General features: G+C 43.8%; 1 long non-coding RNA gene across 1 annotated transcript in view; it reads left to right on the top strand.

The window, feature by feature from the left end:
* The first annotated feature begins 21,098 nt into the window (after nt 1-21,098).
* The window catches only part of LOC134487462 (uncharacterized), a 312,713-nt gene continuing 310,987 nt past the window's right edge, over nt 21,099-22,824 (top strand). The window contains exon 1 of the long non-coding RNA XR_010066855.1: nt 21,099-21,222. This is a non-coding gene — a long non-coding RNA (uncharacterized LOC134487462). The remainder of the gene's footprint in view (nt 21,223-22,824) is intronic.

The raw sequence follows: 22,824 nt of genomic DNA, 5'->3' as shown, positions 1-22,824 counted from the left end.
GTACCAGATGTGGGAAGACGGGCCACTGAGCGGCGGACTGTTACAAAAACAGGACAACGGATCGCCCGCCCAGTCCCACACCGAAGACGCCGCACAAGCCATCCAACCCCCCCAGACGCCTAACAGGAGTGTTAGCAACCCCAGACGAGGACGCGGACGCCTACCTCGCAGGGGACGTGATCGATGCCCAAGAACAGCCGGCGGAAAACACTCCCCACCTGCTCTAAGCAGCGCTGCTGGGCAGGTGGTGAAGAAGGGGCGCAACAACCCCAGGGTGAGTGACGATTGCTCCATCCTGGCAGGGACAATTAAACTCTCTTATGGCCCTAGAGCCATTACGGTCGAAGCTCTGGTGGATTCTGGGTGCTCCAGAAATCTGATCCACCCGGACATTGTCGCCGCACTAAAACTGCCCTGTTCCCCCCTCCCTAAACCGCTGGCGTTCCAACAACTAGACGGCTCTACAGCGGGGGGGGGGGGGGACCGGCCACCCAGAGGACTGGAATGGTCACCCTGACAATGGGCACCCACAAGGAATCCATAGACTTTGTGGAAACCCAGATAGGGAAACCCATAGTAGTGCTGGGGATCCCCTGGCTAGCATGCCACAACCCACACATAGACTGGAGGACACGCTCCATCAAGTTCAAAGACGGGGTCTACCAGGCACCGACACCAGACAAACCATCGGCTCTGACGGTGAGGAGGGCAGAAGTCGTCGACCATACCCACGACACTGCCAGAAGGACTGCCAGAGCAATATGCAGACTTTGCAGATGTCTTCGGAGAAGAGGAGGCGGACCAATTACCCCACCACCACAAGACGGACTGCACAATTGAACTGCTCCCAGACGTCCCATTACCCAAGCCCAAGATCTACCCCATGACCCAGAGAGAATTAGCGGCGCTGCGGGAATTCTTGGACAAAAACCTCTCCAGGGGCTTCATAGAACCAGCAAACTTGCCGGTTGGAGCACCCGTCCTATTTTGTGAAAAGAAGGACGGCACCCTGAGACTATGCACCGATTACCGCGGATTAAATTCCGCTTCCCTATCCAACAAATACCCCCTACGCCTCGTAAAGGACATGCTGGCACACTTGTCAAAGGGAAGGGTGTTTTCCAAACTCGGATTACAGAATCTGCATCAGGAAGGGGGACAAGTGGAAAACGGCGTTCAACTGCCCCTTGGGCTCCTTCCAATACAAGGTACTGCCATTCGGTCTTGCGGGGGCCCCGGGGGTCTTCATGCAACTCATCAATGAGGTACTGCATGAACATCTATTCAAGGGCATACTGGTTTACCTGGATGATGTCCTCATCTACACGAGGACGCGGAGGGAACACGAGAGGTTAGTGAGGCAAGTCCTCACTAGGCTCCGGAAAGCCAAACTCTACACTAAGCTGTCCAAGTGCGAATTCCACAAGTTGCGCTTGGACTACCTAGGGTACAGAATCTCTGACAAAGGCGTAGAGATGGACCCCGCAAAGGTTCAGGCAGTCTTGAGCTGGGAACGCCCACGCACCAGGCGCCAGCTTCAAAGCTTCCTCGGGTTCGCCAATTTCTATAGGTCCTTCGTGAGAGGGTTCGCGGAAATCGCCCTACCCTTAACCGATTTGCTCAAGACCAAAGGCGGGGAGACGCGCAAGGTAAAAACCCTGGGGGCCGTACTTAATTGGACTCCTGCCTGTCAAACCACATTTGACAGGCTAAAAGCGCTGTTCACAGCGGAGCCAATTCTAGCTCACCCGGACCCCGAACGGCCTTTTGTGGTGCAGATGGACGTCTCTGACTTCTCAATAGGCGCCATCCTGCTGCAAAAGGATTCTGCTGGAATCCTGAAGCCATGCGCCTATCTCTTGAGGAAATTCTCAGAGACAGAGAGGCACTGGCACGTGTGGGAAAAGGAAGCATTTGTGGTTAAAGCAGCGCTGGAGGCTTGGCATCACCTTTTGGAAGGGACGACTTGCCTGTTTGAGGTCTGGACAGACCACCGCAACCTTGAGGCGCTCCATACGCCCTGGCGCCTCAGTCCCAAGCAAATACGCTGGGCTCAGTTCTTCAGCCGGTTCAACTTCCAGCTGAAGTTCATACCAGACAAAAAGAACTTCCTGGCAGACGCACTCTCCCGACTGTCTCAGGATGCGGAGCCTATCTCCGACATCGTAGGGACGGTGCTTTCCGATTCCCAGCTGGGTATGGCAGCGGTCACCCGGGGTCGCGCTCGGGGACAGCCTGCCCCCCCATCGCAAACAACTACGATGCAACCCGCCCCTAGACACAGGCAACCTCAAATGCCAGGTGGGCTACGGGCAGATTTTACAACGGCATTAAAATCTGACCCCTGGCTCCTCGCCAACCCCAACAAGGTCACTATGGACCAGGACCTCGCATGGGCGGAGGGAAGGTTATATGTACCCAACTCACAACGGCAGGCGATCCTCAACAGATCGCATGACAGCAAACAGGCTGGTCACTTCGGGTTCTTGAAAACCCTACACCTGATTCGGAGACAGTTTTGGTGGCCCTCACTGAGGAAGGACGTCAAGACGTATGTGGTGTCCTGCCCAGTGTGCGCTATGGCCAAGCGACCGGCTGGCAAACCCCAGGGGCTGCTGCAACCCGTGGCTGAACCCTCCCGCCCTTGGGATGAAATTTCAATGGACTTCATAGTCGACTTACCGCCCAGCCAAAAGAAAACGGTCATTTGGGTGGTAAAAGACTACTTTTCAAAACAAGCGCATTTTATCCCCTGCGCCTCGATCCCGTCAGCCCAACAGCTGGTGAAACTGTTCCTAGTCCACGTGTACTGCCTACATGGCTGCCCCTCCCGCTTGGTGACCGATAGGGGCACACAATTTACCTCGAGGTTTTGGCGGGCTTTTTTGAAACTGATAGGTACCCAGCAAGCCCTGTCAACCTCCTGGCATCCCCAGACAGACGGATCCACAGAGATCCTTAATGCCACACTGGAGCAATTCCTCCGCTCCTACATAAACTACCACCAGGACGACTGGGTGGACCTCCTCCCGTTTGCAGAGGTTGCATACAACAATGCGATACACCAAAGCACGGGAAAAAACCCCTTTGGGGTAGTGTCGGGTCGGGAGTTCGTCCCCATCCCTGAACTACCTCAGCCTCCGTCCCCAACAGTGGCCGACTGTGATTGGGGTGAGAAACTCGCAGATTCCTGGCCGGTCATCAAGGACGCACTTAAAGAGGCACAAACGGTGTACAAATTACAAGCTGACAAACACCGGCGCCAGCAACCAACATTTCAGGTGGGGGACATGGTCTATCTATCCACCAGATTCATAAAATCACCACAACCATCGAAGAAGCTGGCCCCCAAATTTATTGGACCATTCCAGGTGACACAAATCATGAACCCAGTCACGGTGCGCTTGGACCTGCCCCATAATTTAAAGAGACTGCACCCGGTATTTCACTGCAGCTTACTCAAGCTGGCAAGTGATCCCTCCCGGTGGCACCCACGCCCGCCCCCCCCTCCACCAGTGATGATAGACGGGCAGCAACACTTCGAAGTGAAGGAGGTACTTGACTCCCGCAAGCGGCGGGGCTCCCTCCAATACCGCGTAAAGTGGAAACACTTTCCACACCCTGAGTGGGTCACTGCCCGTGACGTCCAGGCCCCCGACCTGATCCGCACCTTCCATACCGCCTACCCCTCCAAACCCGTGGCCTAACCTTCTCAAAGGGGGGCAGTATGTCATGATCACTGTTGCGATGCTTGTGACATCGCAATGGCTCTCATGACAATGCAGGGAAATGGGTACCGGGTGGATTAAGGGAAAAGGCAACTAGCTAACAAAAGAGAGCAACAGGTGCTGGCAACAAAGTATCAACTCTAGCCGGAGGCGCGGAAGAGAGAGATGCAATGTTGCAAAGAAGGTAATTGACAAGACCAGACCACGAGGTGCGCCTGAGCTGTCAAAGAGATTACGAACCTGATCGCCCAGCAATGAACCATCACCGGCCAGGGAAGCAATTAAGGAAACGCCCAGAGCACAGGAGGGGCTCCACGACCCCTCACCTACCGGCGAAGGAACCGACGGGGCTCGGGGTGCACCCGAAGTAAGAAGGGGTGGAGCGCTGACCGGCGCGGGCTATTTAAATCCCGTTCCACTCGCGCTCCACTCACTCTCAGCTTTTCTTAAAGGGCACGCATACTGTTACTCAAATAAAACCAGAACCTAAGCCTACACTAGCGTCTGTGTTTTTACTGGGTAGCAGGCAGAGCCTGACACCCTACTTCCTGTGTACAGTATGAGACAGCCTAAGTCATCCTTAGCTATACTGGTATTAAACTAGTGTTTCCTCTCTTATTCCAACACCATCCAAGGGCAGCTTCAAGGCATATGAAATCAAGCTGGGTCACCCATTACCTTGAAAATGAGTCAGGTGACTTCAGTGACTTGAAACAGAGGCAGTACAGTAGAGGCAGGGTAGATATCAGCAATGGGGACAGTCCTTCCATGCTGGTATGGTTTTCTACCAACACAAGAATGGGTGTAGAGCACCAACTGTAGAGTGACAAATACCCCCACACTCATGTCCAGCCAACCAACTACGTTCCTAAAGGCTGAAGTGTTTTAGTGAGAGCTATGGCTGAGCCAAATGTTCCAACTTCGTTCACTGTTTTGTGAATCCCAGCAGCATTGCATCAATACAGGTTCATTCACCAGCTTTTTCTCACATGATTTCTTAAAAAAAAATGCAAACCAACATCCCCACCTGATTCACTGGTGGTGCCTTCCGTAATGCCATTTTTACTCCAGAACGGCTCCATGCGTTTCTCCTGAGAACCATACTGACTGGGGAGTGCTGGGCTCCAGCAGTTCTATTTGAAATCAATCCTCTGAGCAGGCCCTTGTTCACAACAGCTGAGCTGGAGGCTCGTTGGCTCAGTGCCCAGTGGAGATAATGGTGTAGGAGCACAAAAATGTGGAACCAATCCAAATACATACAAGTGCACAAACACCGCCCCCCCCCCACACACACATATTCACATCACACTATTCCTTTTGGGGTAACCAACATTAGACAAAGCAAAAAAAAAAAAAGGTGAGAAGTAGTGAGCAAAAGAAATTAAAGGCATCAGTGAAGAGATAAATGTGGAGGTGTCCAAATAATATTCCTGCTAATCAGTGTCATTGTTCTTCAGATATAAAAATAGAAGAAAATACGTATTTGTCTCCTGTTTGCTTTAAGGATAAAAGAGTTTGGGGAAAATACTACCAACCACATGGGTTTTTTTTTTAATGCCTGCTGAGTGTTTTTATTGGTCAACATGGCACGAAAATCATTGCATAATGACACACTGTTGGAGTGACTGAAACGTGTTCGAGGCAGCAGGCCGGGGGATGTTCTTGTTTTTCACCAGCTGCTCCACTACTTATTCACTTTTTTTCTCTGTTATATGAACACAATTCTCAAATCTGTTTAAAGGTTTGGCCTTTGCAATGTTGCTATAGTAAAAACACAGTGGTAGCCACAAACTACTGAACCTGGGAAATATGGTCTTGTTGGTGATCTTTTTTCAAAATGTCGTTATAATTTTAGGAAAAAGGATGCTCTGAAGGAGTCTTTAATAATACATTAAAAAAAAAACCCAGCGTTCTCTAGAGACACCTTAAAGATAACCTTTAACTATCAAATAAACAAACCTTTGTAGGATTCTATTCTCCAGCAAAGTTGATGTCATAATGCTTAAAATTAAAAGGGCCTTTATTGTGTAATTTCACTGAAAGAATCAGTTCTGTCTATAAGTACCCACTTAGGTTATTTCAAAAACAGTCAATTGACATGACTTTCTCTTAGTATCCTAAATACTTTCATATTCACATAGTCCATGGGGTGGCTAGTGCTGACTGATTCCTTTGTTGCTTTTGTTCTCCAGACTTCTCACTTCACTTTATGAGGCTGGTGTCCTGTTCAGACTATGCAGCAGACAGGTTCTCAACAAATAGGCTTTATTAAATAACTATTTACAACTATTTCCTTTGCACGCCTAATCCCTCCTGCAGCCAATTGGGCTGCCTTCTCCGTGCACTTTTCTGAACACCTTTTCTGCACGCTGACTGGAGGATTCGAATCCTCCTCCGAAGACTGGCCAATCAGCGTCTGTAACTTCTCCCATGCTGCTGAGTCATTTCTGGGTTTTGCTTTGCTTGGTAAGTTTCTGTTTCCCCTTCTGACTCGGAAAGAGTTTCGTTTTCCGAGTCAGAAGCTGGCTGGAACCTCACAAGACTTGCAAGATTGATGTTGGCCTTGCGGGGTAAACCAGAGAGGAATCACAACCAATTGAGTTAATTCTACTTTATTGTAAACCTACTTTGACAGAATCTTGCAAGTCTGAAAGTACAATTCTCCCCTCCCCCCTGTCTCCTTTACAGCCCAAGAAACTAGGGAGGGTGTCTTCTGAGCTTCTTGCCCTGCTACTATCCAGCTGCGGGCTATGCTTTCTCTTATCTGACCATTTCCTTGGCAGTGTCTCTTGGCCCAGGTTCCCAAGGTCTTTCCCACATACCATTACAGAACCAGAACATTTGGCAGTGGATCAGAACAGAGGCAACAGAGGCAGGGAGGGGTCTGCACAGGGTAGCCAATTCCATGCTGGTATAGTTTTTAGTTGCTCAAGGATGGGTGGAGTTTAACTCAGTAGTGGGAAAAGGCCTTTTAACCAGCCACAAATCAGATTATACAGGACACTACCATATTCCTTAGCACAGTGCTTTTTAACCTTGGCAACTTTAAAATGTGTGGACTTTAACTGCCAGAATTCTGGGTGGGGAATTCTGGGAGTTGAAGTCCACACATCTTAAAGTTGCTGAGGCTGGGGAACACTGCTTTAGCGTGTTTCTAACACCTCCTTTCCCTCTTTGAATATGTAATACATTTCCTTCAAGCATATTTAGAACCTCTAGATTATATTGCATGCTGTGGGCTTTGTAAGGCAATATTGTGAGGTCAAATCAATATGATTGGAAAGGATAGGGTAATAGTCATATCACTGTGTTTTCTCTTAAAAAGAGTATGTTATTCTTTAGTATAGGAAAGAGGAAGTAAACCATTTTCAAGTAATTAATTAGAAGAAAACAAAAAAGGCCCAATAAGGATCTATAGCAGTAAGAAGTCTTGTAGCACTTAAAGGGTTTAAAAATGCAACAGAGATTGTTTTCTTTCCGTTCACTTTATTCAAGTATGCCTGTGCTAGACAGGCCTGATTCTAGAGAAAACAAAAAGATAGAATGTGAAATGAATACTGGGCCAGGTAGGCAATCTGTTCACATCACGAACAAAATGCAAGGATCTGTTGGATACTTATAGAATACATTTCATATTACATTCCAGTACCAATGGATATTTGAAGGCAGAATCATCCTTTCCCTGGAACAGAGTACAGTGGAACTTGTGAGGGGAAACAGCAGTATACCAATAAGTGAAATTATGAATGGTAAATGCAAGTTTTTAGCAGTATAAAGGGATTTTCTGGGAAAACAACTGGAATAAAATCAATCCTCAGGGTAGATGGGGGATTTGCTTTTTAAATCTGAAACTTTCTTAATGTTCTACACGTGCTATTTCTGGCAAAGAAGAATTATGCTGAATTTTTCAATAAATTTGCAGATTTTCTTCATTTATGAGTTCTGCATTTATAGTACAGAACTGATGGTGGGAGGAAAGAATAAGAGGTAGCCAGAAAATACATTTTACAGTTGCATCTTCTTTGACTAGGGAGCCAATATTTGCTTAGTCAATGGGCTGGTTTTGCATGTTTCCAGAAATAGGTCTCCACCAAGCACAAGTTCAGCTTTATATCCTGTTTACTAAGGACCACACCCTGGCCAATACACTGTGCAGAGTGCAGCCAACAACTCCTTGGTCAGTAACAGTGAAACACAAGTGGGCACTACACTAGATTTGTCCTCGTAATTTAAATCCACTCTCTTCCACAAATTAAAACTCAGCAGGTCTAGTTGGAGTTGTTAGAACACAGCAGAAAACTAAACTTGTAACAAAGGTACTCATTTGCTTATTGAAAGAAAGGCTGAGCAATCCTTTTGTAATGCATTCATGCACTCAAGAGCATACACAGGCCAGCATTAGAACTGGGTCAAGGCTATCCATTCTGTCAGAATTCATGAAGATTTTGTTATGATAGACCTGGCAGGAGTCACAATACAGACAAACAATCTTTAGCTCAAACCAACAAAGATGAACAGGAATTGCAGGCAGGGGAGACAGAAAAAGGAGGTCACAAGGCAACAGAGGACAGAGAAATATCTCGAAAAGACATTCAAAGAGAGTCAGATAGATCTGCAACTAATTACAATCAACAGCATCTTAATGGGTCCTCATTAGAAGACCAGGAGAAAAAACAATCACCAGGAGTGAGGATTGGTCCATATTGAAATGACAAAATCGTATGGCACATTAAAACAAATACCTATATTAAAATATAAGTTTTCATAAACCATCAGCTGGGTTAAGGCTTATGGTTTAACAATGATTTATTCATTAAACTCCTAATGTTATTGCACAATACAATGTCATAAATTATGGTTAATGTACTACAATGGCTCTGTACACACTTTACCATTACTCAAAAATTAGCAAGCCATGTTATGTCTTAGTATGTTGTATGAACCCAGCAGATCATACTCTAACTTTCTGAAAGTCATTAAGTAGTAGGTTATTAACCAGGGCCGCATGCTGGTTATTTTAAGAATAGAATACCTGAACTTTGGATAATTAATTGGCTATGTTAAAACCTAACATGCCAACCAAGATTTATTGGTTTACTGAATTAACCCTCTTGGCTAGGTTTGCACTATATAAATTAGGCAAGAAGATTTCAGCCAACTGTATTATGCTAATCTAGCCCCTCTCTAATCTCTAAGACCAACATGGTAGAGAAGGTAGAACTGGAACAACTAAAGATATTCTGGACTAACTTAGCAGCAGGCTGGGAATGAGATGGAGATGCCAACACTTAGGTCCCTCAGAAATAGATCATAAACCTCTTAGTGCCACAGCTAGCATGGATGAGCCCAAAATTAAACATTCCTCCATCCCTGTTTTAATAGCTGTAAAATGGGACAGTCAAACTTTCTGCAGATGAGGGCCCCTATTTTTATTTTCAACCTAATCCTAAACTCTAGGAATTGTAAATGGGAAGGTGGCTGGTGATGCAATGACTTTACTGGAGTAAGTAAAGTGGACCTTTTTGCGCATTTTGTGTGGAGTGGGAAGGTTGGAATATGCAAGTGTTTAAGGGGCAATTGGGTGCAATGAGTCTTTCAGAGGCTAGATACACCAGTTTTTGCCCTTATTTTACCCCAAAGCAATGGAAAAATCCCCCTCAAATCAGTGCTCAGGCTGGTGACTTTTGGTGATGTAATCTGAAGATCTTTTGAAGGCCCCAATCTGAGTGCTGCAAAACTATCAACTCCTGCTCTAAGATGCAAGTCACTTTACTTCTTCCATTTTTTCTGCTGTGATTCCTTCATTGTTGTTCTAACTTCTATAATTTTAATAGACATTTCTTAAGCCAAATTGCAACTAGTGCCAACCCCCCCCCAAAATAGGGTTCTCCAAAATTAGAACATACTGACAGACATACACAATGAGGCCACCCAACTAAATAATCTGACGTTGAAGTTAACCACACATTTTCTTCAATATTCAATAACAACATGTTATCCTATGATCACATGACAATGCTGCCTTTAAAGCAAAACAATCAGAACAAAAACACCGTAGCTTAAAAGAAACAAACAGCTGTTTAGTATCTCATCCTCACATTGCTTCAATTCACTTTCTTTGTCAAGAGGTTATGTTTTAACATGAAATCCATCTGTCCTTCTTTGTAAAACATGAAATAATGCTGTCACACTGAAGATTCTTTAAACAACCCAAGAAGTAGGTCATTGAGTAATTTACTTTTCGTTTATTAGGGAGCTGCTAAAGGAACAAAATACTGTATGGCTGATGGGTTTGTTAAAGAAAAGCTGCAGCTTTGCTGACGAGGCTGATAGAGATTGAACAATGCTCCTAGCTGGGAAGACATGTTGTTTTGTCAGAAAGAACATGCAGGGAAGCCTTTTCATTGCTCCCCATCCTCATGAATTTGAGCTTTTTCCTTTGCAAGAAAGGAAGATCAAATATTGGCAGGGGGTTGCTATGAACAGGCCTTTAAAATCCAATAAATAAATAAATAAAATAGAGGCAGCTTTTGAACTTGTCAAAAGATTGAAGGAGCTGCTTATGATTTAAGTGAAGGAGAATCTCAAATCCCTCCTTCTAACTTTAAGGTAAATGGTGCTCATTCAGTTGCAATTCTGATGTACATAAAAGTGGAATTATTGTCAGAACCAAGCCTGCCTCTGACTCGGAAAGTGAAACTCTTTCAGAGTCAGAGGAGGAATTGGAAACTTATCAGCCCGAAATTGGGAAAACAAAACTCCAGGCTGAACCAGCAGCGCGGGAAGAATCCATGGCGCTGATTGGGCAAGATTCCCAGGAGGATTTGAATGCACCAATCAGCGCATGCCAATGATGAGCTGAAAAGCGCACGCAGGAAAAAGCAGCCCGATTGGCTAAAGGAGACTCCAAGCGTGCCAAAGAATGGTATAAAAGGCAGCTGCGCAGAGAGCAGAGCAGGCTGCTGGAGACAACCGATCCTCTAAGCCTGCAGCTTCAGAAGACGAGTCCTTACTGGCGTTGGAGGCAGCGTCTGTTGCCGAAGACAAATCAGCGCTCGAGTTTCACTCCGAAGAGGAATTGAATCTTGCATCTGCTGCAACTGAGGAACCAGCATCAGCCGAGCCCAGCAGCCTTCACCTTGCATCCAGCCTTGAAACTCCGCGATCTCTTCAGCAGCGTAGTCAAGCCGAGAGGTTCCTGCGCCGCTGTTTGTCTGCAGCGCTACGCAACCGCGCTTTGCAGACTCAACCGTGTTTTGGACTTTCACAAATACCTTGTTCAGGATCTGGGTCCCTGGTCACTTTGGGGGTTCCAGCCGAGTCCAGCCTTGATCTGGGTTCCAAGCCTTGCTCCAAGGCTCCAGCCCAGAGAATCCAGCCTAGTCCAGGGCTTCCAGCCAAGTCCAGCCTTGCTTCCAGTTCCCAGCCTTGTTCCAAGCTTCCAGCCCAGAGAATCCAGCCTAATCTGGGGCTTCCAGCTGAGTCCAGCCTTGTGTCCATTTCCCAGCCTTGCTCCAAATACCGAGTCCTGCTCCAACATTCCAGTCCTGAGAAATTCGCCTAGTCCAAGTCTTTTAGCCAAGCTTAGCCTTGTTCTGAGTTCAAGTCCTGATCCAAGCTCCAGTTCCTGTGTCTAGTTCCAGTCGAGTTTCAGATTGCCAGTGATTCGGCGCCAGAATAGCTCCAGCACTCCATTCCAGTTCGAGATCTATTGTTTCCAGAGCACTGCATTCCAGTCGTATCCAGCCTTCCTGTCCACTGAGAGAGTCCTGTTTCACTGCCTGCTGTGCCCAGTTGGGCTTTTGATTTGAATCTTCATATTCCAGGACTTAATTATTGTAAATAGTTATTTAATAATGTGTGTTTTTAAGAAATTGCTTGGCTGCATAGTCTGAACAGGACAATTATTAACTCCTCCTTGCTATGACAAAGTTGCTTTGGGAGCCTCTGCTTGGAAAGTAATCTCTAATTTCCTTGTATTCCCTCTGGAAATTCTCTCGTTTTTGGTTGTGCTCTGGGGATTTTAAAGAGGGCGGCAACTGATATAGATAGGCATAATATATTTGGGATGCAACAATCCTGATGACCACTAAATGGGCGATTCAGAAAATGAACTCTTTCCTGCCACCTAATGGTCAGTCAGGGCTTTGCACGCCAGATAAGCTATGGTTAATTCAAGAGCATTGTCTTGATATAAAACAATATCCCGCTGCCAGGTGGTCGGGATATATTTCTCTGCTCAGAGGCTGCAGATCCAGCATATCAGGAAGTTGCAAAAAGGATCCAAATACTGTATCCCCTGTTCCTTTTCAAAGATGAAGATGTATTGTTGTTCCTTTGTTCCTTTATATTCATTATTTTGTAGTGAGCATGTTGCTTTATAGGGGTATAGCACTATAACACCAGTACATAACTTTTTTTTTCCTGTTTGGACAGAAAAGTGCCTTAGTGATAGTTTAGAGAATTATTTAAAATGAGTAATAAAACTAGTCTCATTGCAAAGGCTACACTGACTATGTAGTGCTCCATCTGCCTAGCAGAGTACAGCCTATATCAAAACATGAAAGCCTGAAAGATTAACATCTGGGTTACTATTTCCTCTTTGAGGTCTGCCACGTTACCCTTCTTTCTTTTTGCTAATAATTCCGAACCGTTTCAAAACCGCCCTGTGATTTCTCCACATCGTCTTCACCATCTGCAGATCTCAAACGCTTCCAGCATACAGTATATACTTGCAGCTCTGGAGAGTGCAGCGGACACCTTTGGCCAACCATCACTCAATCTGAGCAGCCATCAGCTGCTTGACTCCTACATAAACCAGATGGAAATGAAGCTGGTTCCAGAAATGCATTCCAGATCTGAGCTAGGATTTTGTTTTCCCCCTTTTCTTCCAATTGCCAGGAAGAGGTTTATGGTTTGTTTGCTTCCGTGTCGTATCTGCCTGTGCAAACACATACGGTCACACATACACAGATTCAATCCTCCCCTCTCCCGTCCCTTCTCCTTCTTGCAGCCTTCTCTTCCCCAGAGCTGGCCCCCTCCAGCCTCCCTGTCCCACTATTGTTTTCCTGCTTTGGGGTCAACTTCGAAGCTGCTCTTAATTCAGGTATCTGAATAAGGCCCATGCCCTCTCGGCCAAGACTGCTCCACCTCTACTCCAACCATGGGAAAGGAAGGTCTCCAACAGCTGCAGGCATCTGCTTTCCACCACCCCCTCCATCCATCCCATGTAGGTGCAGAGGCAGATGTGTGGGTTTGTTTATGGACAGTCCCAGAGCCCCTGCAACAGCATTGTTTGTGCTGCTTCGTCACCTTCCCTGCAGTTGTCAAGAATGTGTGGCATTCTCCATGGCCCTTCCCTGCGGGAGGGAAAGCTGGGCTTTTTCCTTAGGATTTGGTGAACTTTGAAAATAGAGAGGACCCTAATATTATATGGCTTTATAAAAGAATCAGAGCAATAATCGGTGGAAATTGGGTACGTCTTGGGTTTCCTGCATCAAAAACAAAGAGAAATTGCTATCAGCTACCATACTGAATAGTGCCTCTTAGTTCATGCGCAGTATATCTATAACACCGCCTTCTCTCCCAAGTTTTCCTGACACCCAGCATTGGCCAGAGAAGGGGGAGCAGGGGTGGCAGGTTTACTATTTTTCCTGTGGGACTGGTTAGGGGAAGGGGAAGGGGAAGGGGAAGGGGAAGGAAAGTTCAATGTATCATTCTTTCAGCAGTAGACTGAGTAAAAAAAAAAGGTTAATCATTTCACCAGTCCCGCAGCGCAGGGCAAAATGGCCATGGAAGCAGGGACCATTGACCACAGGTGAAGGGGCTTTCCTGCCACAGCATCTGGTAGCACTGTATGCCTTGCATACAGTGGAATGAGGAACAAGTCGGAACATGCTTCTTTTGACATACAGTCGGAAAAGATGGGCAGAGGTTGTCTTCTGGGGGCGCCGGGGCAGGTAGAGGATGATGTCACATTTCCCTGCCCTCAAGAAACAGTTAGTGGCTTCTTCTTGCCCTGAGGCAACTTGGACATGGAGATCATCCCAAAGTATCCCCCCACCCCCAGGTCCATGAGTTAACAAATAGCTTTTCCTTTTGCCTTCAAAAAATAAAAGGCAAGTAAGTATATATCATCCCTCCTTTCCCTACTATATACAGTCGAGCATTTATCACATATATTTCCATATATTTTCTGGTGATTTGTGAAACGTTTCTCTGATTGGTTGCTATGGGAGTGGTTGCAAAAAAGAAAAAGAAAAAGAAAAATAATTTTTAAAAGTATTAACAAATACTCTTCTCTTGGCGCTAGATTAGGACTGAAGAGCAAACTCTGCAATAATGGCATTCTGGCAGGGCCTGTGAAATAAATTGCCCACCAAATCCTTTGAGGGCATTGCACGTCAGAAGAGTCATGTGAGGGGTTTCCCCTTAGCAGAAATGCTAGTTAGAAGCTGGGAGATGGGGGTGAAGCAGGCAGTGCTTCCAGGGGAAACAAAGGATGAACTTGTTAGAATGAGTTTCATCCAGCGCTGAAGAGAGAATGCAGCTGCATTTTCCAAGAAAAGCAGGGGTTTGAAGGTTTTCCAAATTTATATCAGATCAGTACTGGTTTGTAAGTAACATCATGCAATTGACAGGGGTGTAGACAGTCTAACTGGAAAGATCATCAACTGCAATGCTCCTTCTCAATAAATTCACCTTCAAGAGAAAAGACAGAAGCAGCAATGAGAAAATATGAAAGCATTATAGGTAGATGACAGCCCTGTGTGAACATAAAATATAGTTAATAAATTATGGTGATTCCCCAATAAATCACTGCCTGGAAGCAGCATGGCAAAGTGAGACAGTTATGTTATTATTGAAGGCAGATCAAGGCTAATTATAGTTGAATGGTAGTGAAAATGACCTCTTGCACTGCAGTAAATAAATAATCTAACATGTCATAGCAGTTCTGGATTTATGGTGGTTTTAATACAAGCAATAAAATTGAATGAACACCTATTCTTACCCTATTTATCATTCCTGAGGGAGCTGCAGATTAAATAAGATTTAGGACCCCTATTTCTTTAAAAAAAAAACAGCTAAAACTTTATTTAAGAATAATACAGCATATACAGATATATAGAGGTATTGTCAGCCCTTTGAGGTAGTCCAAACAAGAAGCACAAACCATGAGTACTAACGCTATCTTTATTGTAAGCTTATAATAAGAGACTCTTGCAAGTCTAAAAGTGCTTCTCCCCTCCTTTACTTTTACTTTCCCCAAAACTAGGTAGGGTCTCTTCTGAGATGCTTCCCACAGTCCTTCTGTGGGCTGTGATATCTTTTGCATGATGGTTGTCTAGGCTGCGGCTCTTCTTTCTGTCTCCCAAGGTCATTCCCACATACCATTATAGGTATAGACAGCTATATATTTATTTCCCTCTTTTAAAAAGTACATCAACAGTGTGATTGTTTTATTACAGGTAGTCCTTGCTTAACTACCACAATTGGGACCGGAATTTTGGTTGCTAAGCAAAGTGGGCATTAAGCGAATCTGACCCAATTGCATTACTTTTGTGGCAGTCGTTAAGTGAATCACCATGGGTGTTAAGCGAACCACATGGTTGTGAAGCAAATCATGTGGCTCCCCATTGATTTTGCTTGCCAGAAGCTGGCTGGGAAAATTGAAAATAGCAATCACGTGACCATGGGGTGCTGTGACGGTCATAAATGCAAACCGGTTGCCAAGCGCCCAAATCGTGATCACGTGACTGTGAGGACACTACAATGGTCATAAGTGTGAGAACCGGTCATAAATAATTTTTTTCAACGCCATTGTAAGTCCAAACCATCACTAAACGAATGGTTGTTAAGTGAGGACTACCTGTATCATTTTTAGTCTTATTATAATCCTTTTATTTTATTTAAAACAAAGGTTATTTTCAAAAAAAAGATACAACAATATCTATGAATGAACAGATAATTACTGAGGTTATACAATTTTTGCTCAATAGAACATTAGTAAAAGATGTCAAGCAGAGTATATTAAATTGTTTTTATGAGATAAAAAAGTAGTATACATTTTTTAACTTAATGCCAAAATCTCTACTATATTATTGTTTATACATGTTGAAAAAGAAGAAAAAGGAAAAGAAAAAAATCACCTAAAAGTAATACAGCTACAGTACATTGCCTTTTTGGGCAAGATGATCATGTAGGGAAATCCCGAGGTCTGGAGAATGGGAATTACAGGATTCAGTTCTACTCAGCTTTGCTCTCAGCATATTGTAGTCAACTCCAATAGAATTTTTTTCCTTTCCCCCTGCTGCCTTCATTCCATCAGGAACTACAATCCCAAGGCACTGCAACTTGTCATGTGTCAAATATACAAGCTACTCCTTTTTCTGGGCTGCCATCAATATCATTTCAAATAACTTGTTGATGTCTTCCCCCTTCAGCTTCCCCTTGAATCTCTTATATCCCTTTGGGTGCTTTAGGTCTCCTATGTGGCAATTCTTCTATGGTATGCTTGAAGGAGCACTGCTGACAAACCAAGGTTTGTTTATTAGCAGGTTTGTGAGAATTATTTGGTTATTATTTTTAAAAAGGACAACTGAGAGCATGGTTTTCAAATTTTGCTTAATCAGATGGGTGAATGACTTGCTGGCTCCCTACAATTATTTATTTTTTGTGATTAGGAAAATATTTATTCAATCCTGATCTGGAGAAAATATTAACAGGAAGAGGCATGACTCAAAGGCATATAATATCAAGGTTTCCCCCCATTGTAACATATGGTTGCAATAGCTGGATCATCAGAAAGGGCAATTAAGCAAAATGGATGCCTTTGAACTGTGGTCCCAGAGAAATTGTTGAGAATGTTCTTCTACTGCAAGAACAAATCATTCAATACTAGATAAAATAAAACCAGATTGTTCACGGGAAGCATTGATAATAAAGCTGAAGCTTAAATATTTTGGATTCATAATGTAAAGGCAACAGTGAATGGAGAAGACCCTGATGCTTGGAAAAATCAAGGGCATGTATAAAAAAAAAAGCTAACAAAGGACACAGTGGCTAGGTACTGTGACTGATAACACAAGCATGAGCTTAGAAGAACTCAAAGAAGCTGTTACTGACAATCCTGGGTGCACCCATTCATGAAGAGTCAGAAGAGTCTAAACGACTGAACAACAACTCTCAATCCTCCATGTTAAAATATTGGTATTAAGAGAGATTCTATGGAATCATAGAGTTGAGAGAGGACGTTTAGCTATTGAATCTAGTCCTCTGCTCTGTGCAGAGATCAAAATGAAAGTGCTCAGAACCAACGGTTTAGACTCAATTTACACACATCCAATGAATGAGTGCACACCACATTTCTGGGTGGTTCCAACCTTTTTCTAAATTCAGTGGGAATTTAACTTAATCCATGTTTCTATGTTCTGCACCCTGGAATGAGAGCAAACAGATCTTGACCACCTTCTTTCAAGTATTTGAAGTACTCTCATAATCCCACTTAGTTGTCTTTTCTCAGGACTAAACATACCCAGATAATTAAATCTCTTTTCATAAAATTTAGTTTCTCTGAATCTTTACCAATTTGTCTAAATACTTTTTGAAGTATGATATCCAGAACACAATACAGTGCTTAAGGTAAGGCTGGTTAAAGCAGAATAAAATGAAACAATTACTTTCTTTGATTTGGATATTATATTTCTGATGCTATAGCCTAAAACTGCTTCTTAAAATCAGCTTCTTATAAGTCAAGACTAGTTTTTACAAGCCAGACTGGTTCAGTTTGCTCAAACACCAAGAAATTGTGAAGAATAGGATGAAGGGATTTTACTACTTTACTACTTTTACCCAATTTCTCTAACCTATCAAGACAGTTTTTCCTGTCTGTTAAGGTATTAATTATTCCACTTAAGTTTGTTACCTGCAGATTTAATAAGTATTCCTTGCACCCCTTCACCAAGATTATTAATGAAAATATTTAACAATAGAGGAGACCTCTCTTCATTGGAACTATAGATGAGTGCTCTCTGAGTACATTTTTGAGCCATCTATGTATCCATATTTAATTATGTAGCCCACATTTAATTACCTTGCAAACCAGCATGCCAGGGGTACTTTGTCAAATGCTTCACTGAAATCAAGATCTATTTAGAAAGTTGCCCAATTAAAAATGTGATAAGATTAGTCTGGCAAGATTTGTTCTTGACAAATCAATATTGATGTCTAGTAATTATCACCTTGTTTTCAATGTCCAGGACCTCCAGATTGATCTCTTTATAACAAAGTGTACAATCTTGTCAGGTGTTGATGTCAGATCGAACAGTTTGCTTGCTCAGGTGTTCTTTCCTCACTTTTTCAAGGTAGGGACATTTGCTTTCTTTCAGTTGTCTGGCACTTCATTGCTTCTTCAGAATTTCTCAAATATAATATGAAGGTTTAGTCAGATGATCAGTTAGTTCCTTCAGTATCCTAATATGCAGTTTATCTGATCATGAAGGTCTGTATTCATTAAAAATAAAGAGGTAGTTCCTAATCATGTTTCTCTCAATCTCAAGCAATAAATACAAATAATAAAGCAGGGCCCATTCAAAAAAAGAAAACATAATAGTTAATCCAAACAACAGTCTATTCCTGGGACAGACTGTTGTCCTATCGAGCATGAGAGAACAGGTGTAGCTTCAACTGTTGTCTAAACAAGACAGCATCCTACTTCCCCAGGAAAGTGTTGTGTAACTGGGATATTGCTACGGAAAAGGCATGATTCCTGGCTACAGCACTCTCAGTAAAGGGATTCCATAGGGAATGGATGGTAGGAAGTGATATTTTAAGTATTTGGATCTTAACTTGCTTAGAGTTAATGTTGATCCAAGAGCCAGTCTGGTGTAGTGGTGAAGGCATCAGGCTAGAAACTGGGATACCATGAGTTCTAGTCTCACCTTAGGCACAAAGCCAGCTGTGTGGCCTTGGCCAGTCACTTTCTCTCAGCCCTAGGAAGGAGGCAATGGCAAACCACTTCTGAAAAACCTTGCCAAGAAACCTGCAGGGACTTGTCTAGGCAGTCTCTGAGAACTGGAGAGGATTGAACAGATTTTTTAAAAAATGTTGATCCAATGGCTGCCAGGTTTGGGGTGTAACAATCCAGACAACTACTAAATGGCAGAAGAGAAGAAAAGAACAGTGGGGATGATGACGCAGATCAATCCCACTGTTCAGCCCTCAGTATTCATGCTCAGCACTAAGTCACTGGATCTTTGGCAACTCATCAGTTGTTGCTATTAAATGCCAGATTTATTTGCAGTAAGATGTGCTTATCTGTGACTTTATCATGGAGGAAGCAGTATCCTGGCATGTATATCTGAGACCTGGGTGGGCCCAAAGGGGGGAGAGTGTTTCCCTCTCAGAGTTGGGGTTCACGTGTGGCATCAGCTGCAACCTCAGGGCAGGGGATGCAGGGTAACAGTTGTCATTGAGAAAGCTTGATAGTTTCAGTGGCTCTGTACCACAGATAGCCAGATGTGAGATTTTGTGGTTGAAGTTGGGCTGTAGGGAACAAATGGGTTTGTTGCTGCTGTGCCAGTCTTCCTGCCTTGCAGACATCCCTGCCTGAGCTGCTTGTCTCAGCATGGGGTTGACATTGCAATCCCCAAAGCTAATAGCCCTTGGGGATTTTAACTTGCCTCTGGGTGACATAAAGTCTAGAGCAGCACAGGAGTTCTTGGCCACCATGGACATGGTCCAAATCATGTCTACTGGCTACCAGTCCAGGTAGCATCAGAAACAACATAGCAGCCAAAACTGGGCAGAAAGACTCTTTTTGATATGGAGACATTTATGCTCTAGTGTCAGATTAAAAACGACAACTCCCACTCCCCGACAAAAGACTGCACTCTTGCTCCTTTGAAGGGAATGACACTTTTACAGAATAGTCTACCTTCCTGAACGTAGTCCTGAAGGTTGCATTACAACCACTGTCTGCCAAGCCTTTATCTTATCTAGATTCAGTTTCAGTCTGTTGGCCCTCATCCAGTCCCTCACCCTTCCAGGCAACCATTAAGCATCTACTCAGCATCTCCTGACTTAGGAGGAAAAGAGAGAAAGAGAGCTGCATGTCATAAGTGTTGTAAATATTTTGAATTTGCATTATGGAGTCCCCCAGACATTTGTGATACAAACCTCGTCAGCCCTTTTCCCCAAGATCACATCATGTATGACATTTTATTTTAAATTGACCTGGTATTAAGGAACAGTACCACAAAATGAGAGGGGAGGTCAACAGGTAATCAAGATTTGCTGATGGAAAAACAAGACAGAGCAAGCAACAACTGCCAGCTATCTCACATCTCTACTGCTACTCTTCTGAAACCTTGACATCTCTATTGTCAGGAGCAAAACTCCTTTCTCACTTGATTTTTTGTGCTTTGCCAAAATGATTTAAATGGTCCATACCTCCATGTATTTTACCTAGGACAAAGTGGAGTTTTTAAACATGCATACAGCTCACAAATGGTGCCTAGTTATCTGTTCTCTCATCTTCTCACCAAGCAGATATCGGCAGACTGGACAAGCCAAAGAGACAAATGGCCAACATATGCAAGACAACATTGTGAGCCATCCCCACTTCTCCCCAAGACTTGCTGCTTAAAAATAGGAACTCTACCTGTCAAAAAGCTTAAAATTACACCAGGAAGACACACAGCAGGATACTAAGCATCAATACATCAACAGGGATGAGGGAAATTTCATGTCATAACCACATCCCTGATTGGAAGAATATTGCAGCCCTTACTAAACATCTCAGCTGGTTGTTTAGGTGGCCCAATATTTTTCATTGGTTCATTCATTCCTCCCCCCTCCCTCCTCTGACTGTGACTAGATACAGTCTATGGCTTGCTGTATTTTCAGGATTTTTTAAAAAATTTGTTCAGTCATGTCCAATTCTCGGAGACTGCCTGGACAAGTCCTTGCAGTTTTCTTGGCAGGTTTTTCAGAAGTGGTTTCCCATTGCCTCCTTCCCAGGGCTGAGAGAGAATGACTGGCCCGAGGTCACCCAGCTGGCTTTGTGACTAAGGCAGGACTAGAACTCATAGTCTCCCAGTTTCTAGCCTGATGTCTTAACCACTGCACCAAACTGGCTCTCAATTTCAGGAAAGGATAATCCTAATCCCTTGATGCCTAATTTTACAGATCCATATGGATGAATCATTAAACTGGAATGGATCTGCCACTCATCTGATTAATCCAACCTCCTCCTCTAATTTAAGGCAGGCTCAGTAATGATAGTTTTCTGATCAATATTTATTTATTTTCTATCTTGCCTTTATTATTTTTACAAATAACTCAAAGTGGGGAACATACTTAATACTCCTTCCTCCTCCTATTTTCCCCACAACAACAACCCTGTGAGGTGAGTTGGGCTGAGAGAGAGTGACTGGCCCAAGGTCACCCAGCTGGCTTTCAGGCCTAAGGCGGGACTAGAACTCCCGGTCTCCTGGTTTCTAGCCTGTTGCCTTAACCACTAGACCAAACTGTGACAGAAAGAGAAATAATGGATGGAGTGTGGGGTGAGGAAGAACTCAAGTGAAGGAAGCTAGTGTGAGGATACTCCAGCTGGTAGTTCTGGTAATTCTGGTCTCAGAGGTATGTGGAACTACCCCTATATTGTGGATTAGAAATGCCATCATCCACAGATATTCTGTTGTGGTGATGGAAGTTACAGCCTCACATATCTGAATGGCACCAGGCTGGGGAAGATTATTATATATGGGGTTTCCCATCAGTCAAATTCTTGCAAGTTGCAAGATTTCCAAACTCTCCTTTTTTTCTTTTGTAGGCAAGGGAGGGGAGGACAGTATATGTGCTAGCAAAGGGCCTTACTCTGTTCTGTTCTGCTCTGCTCTCTCCTGCACAATATTTCACAGCCTTTTTTTCTTCTGTTCTGGAGGTGACATCATAAAACCTTAGTAAAGTGGCATCGGAGAAAGCTTTCTGCTTGCTGGATCCTTTTCATATAACAGATTCTTCCACAAAGAGCAGAAATGTGAGAAGAATAAAAAATCTTAGGGAAGCAGCACTGGGAAGATGGGATCCCGATCAGGAAATTCTCCCAAGGAGGCCACAGGTTTTAGTAAAATAGTGTTTTCCGGTTGAGTTGCCCTGGAAATATTTCTGTAGACCTTCTGTTCAAAGTCCCAAAGAAAGCTGCAAAAATGGTTTGTGGGCCAGCTTTGATGTAATATTTAGGACAGAGAAGGTGTTTCCTGGAATGAATCCTATGGGTATAGAGGAATAAAATGAATGGGTAACCTACTCAGGAAGTCTCTTACTTCTGTAAAGAGGTGGCTGAATGCACTCTCTGCTCTGCTTTCTTTTTTGAATGGACCCATAAATTGAGGCAGTTTTTCTCCTCCACCCCACCACCCAAAGAAATTAGTAAATGCTACAAGTCAATCCAGTGATCTTTTCTCTTGTTGGTAAGTCAAAGGTAGAATGGAGAGGACATCTGCTCCTGGGGAGAGCTTTTGAAGTGAAGAGTGCTCTTTGGGTCAGGAGGAGGCAGCTACTGAGGATGGTAAGGTCTGGCTAGAACAGAACTTTTTCTCTGACTTGGGTCATAATCCAAGCCAAGGAAGGATGTGGGTGGGGGGTTACTGTTTGCTTTCTTTCTGCATTTATTGGTATTTTTAATTTTTTAATTTAAAATATTATGCTTCCTATCATTCTCCTTTAATATGATACACCTTGGAATTCTCACATTAAAAAATAAGACAGAGTGTATATAATTTTTTAAAAACCTGGATGATAAAAATAATCATGTCATATTCCATATGCTTGCTTTATGTATGTGTGTGTCAAACACAGCTCATTATCAAAGATCAGCTGCCTCACATGTTAGACAGTCCGATAGTGTATTCGCAATCTTGGCTGGCAGTGACTCTCTCAAGTCTTAAGCAAGGTGGATTTTCCCACCCCACTCCTGAATAACAATGAACAAAACTTGAGAACTCCTGCATGATAACCATCTGCTGTCTCACCAAGCTGTGGGATTCTTCCCGTTCATTACTGGGCAAAGTATTTGAAACCTAGGCATACACAG

Source organism: Candoia aspera, chromosome 1 (assembly GCF_035149785.1).
Source record: "Candoia aspera isolate rCanAsp1 chromosome 1, rCanAsp1.hap2, whole genome shotgun sequence".
Lineage (NCBI taxonomy): Eukaryota > Metazoa > Chordata > Lepidosauria > Squamata > Boidae > Candoia > Candoia aspera.
The sequence above is the reverse complement of the archived record's forward strand: the minus strand, read 5'-3'. Positions and strand labels throughout refer to the sequence as shown.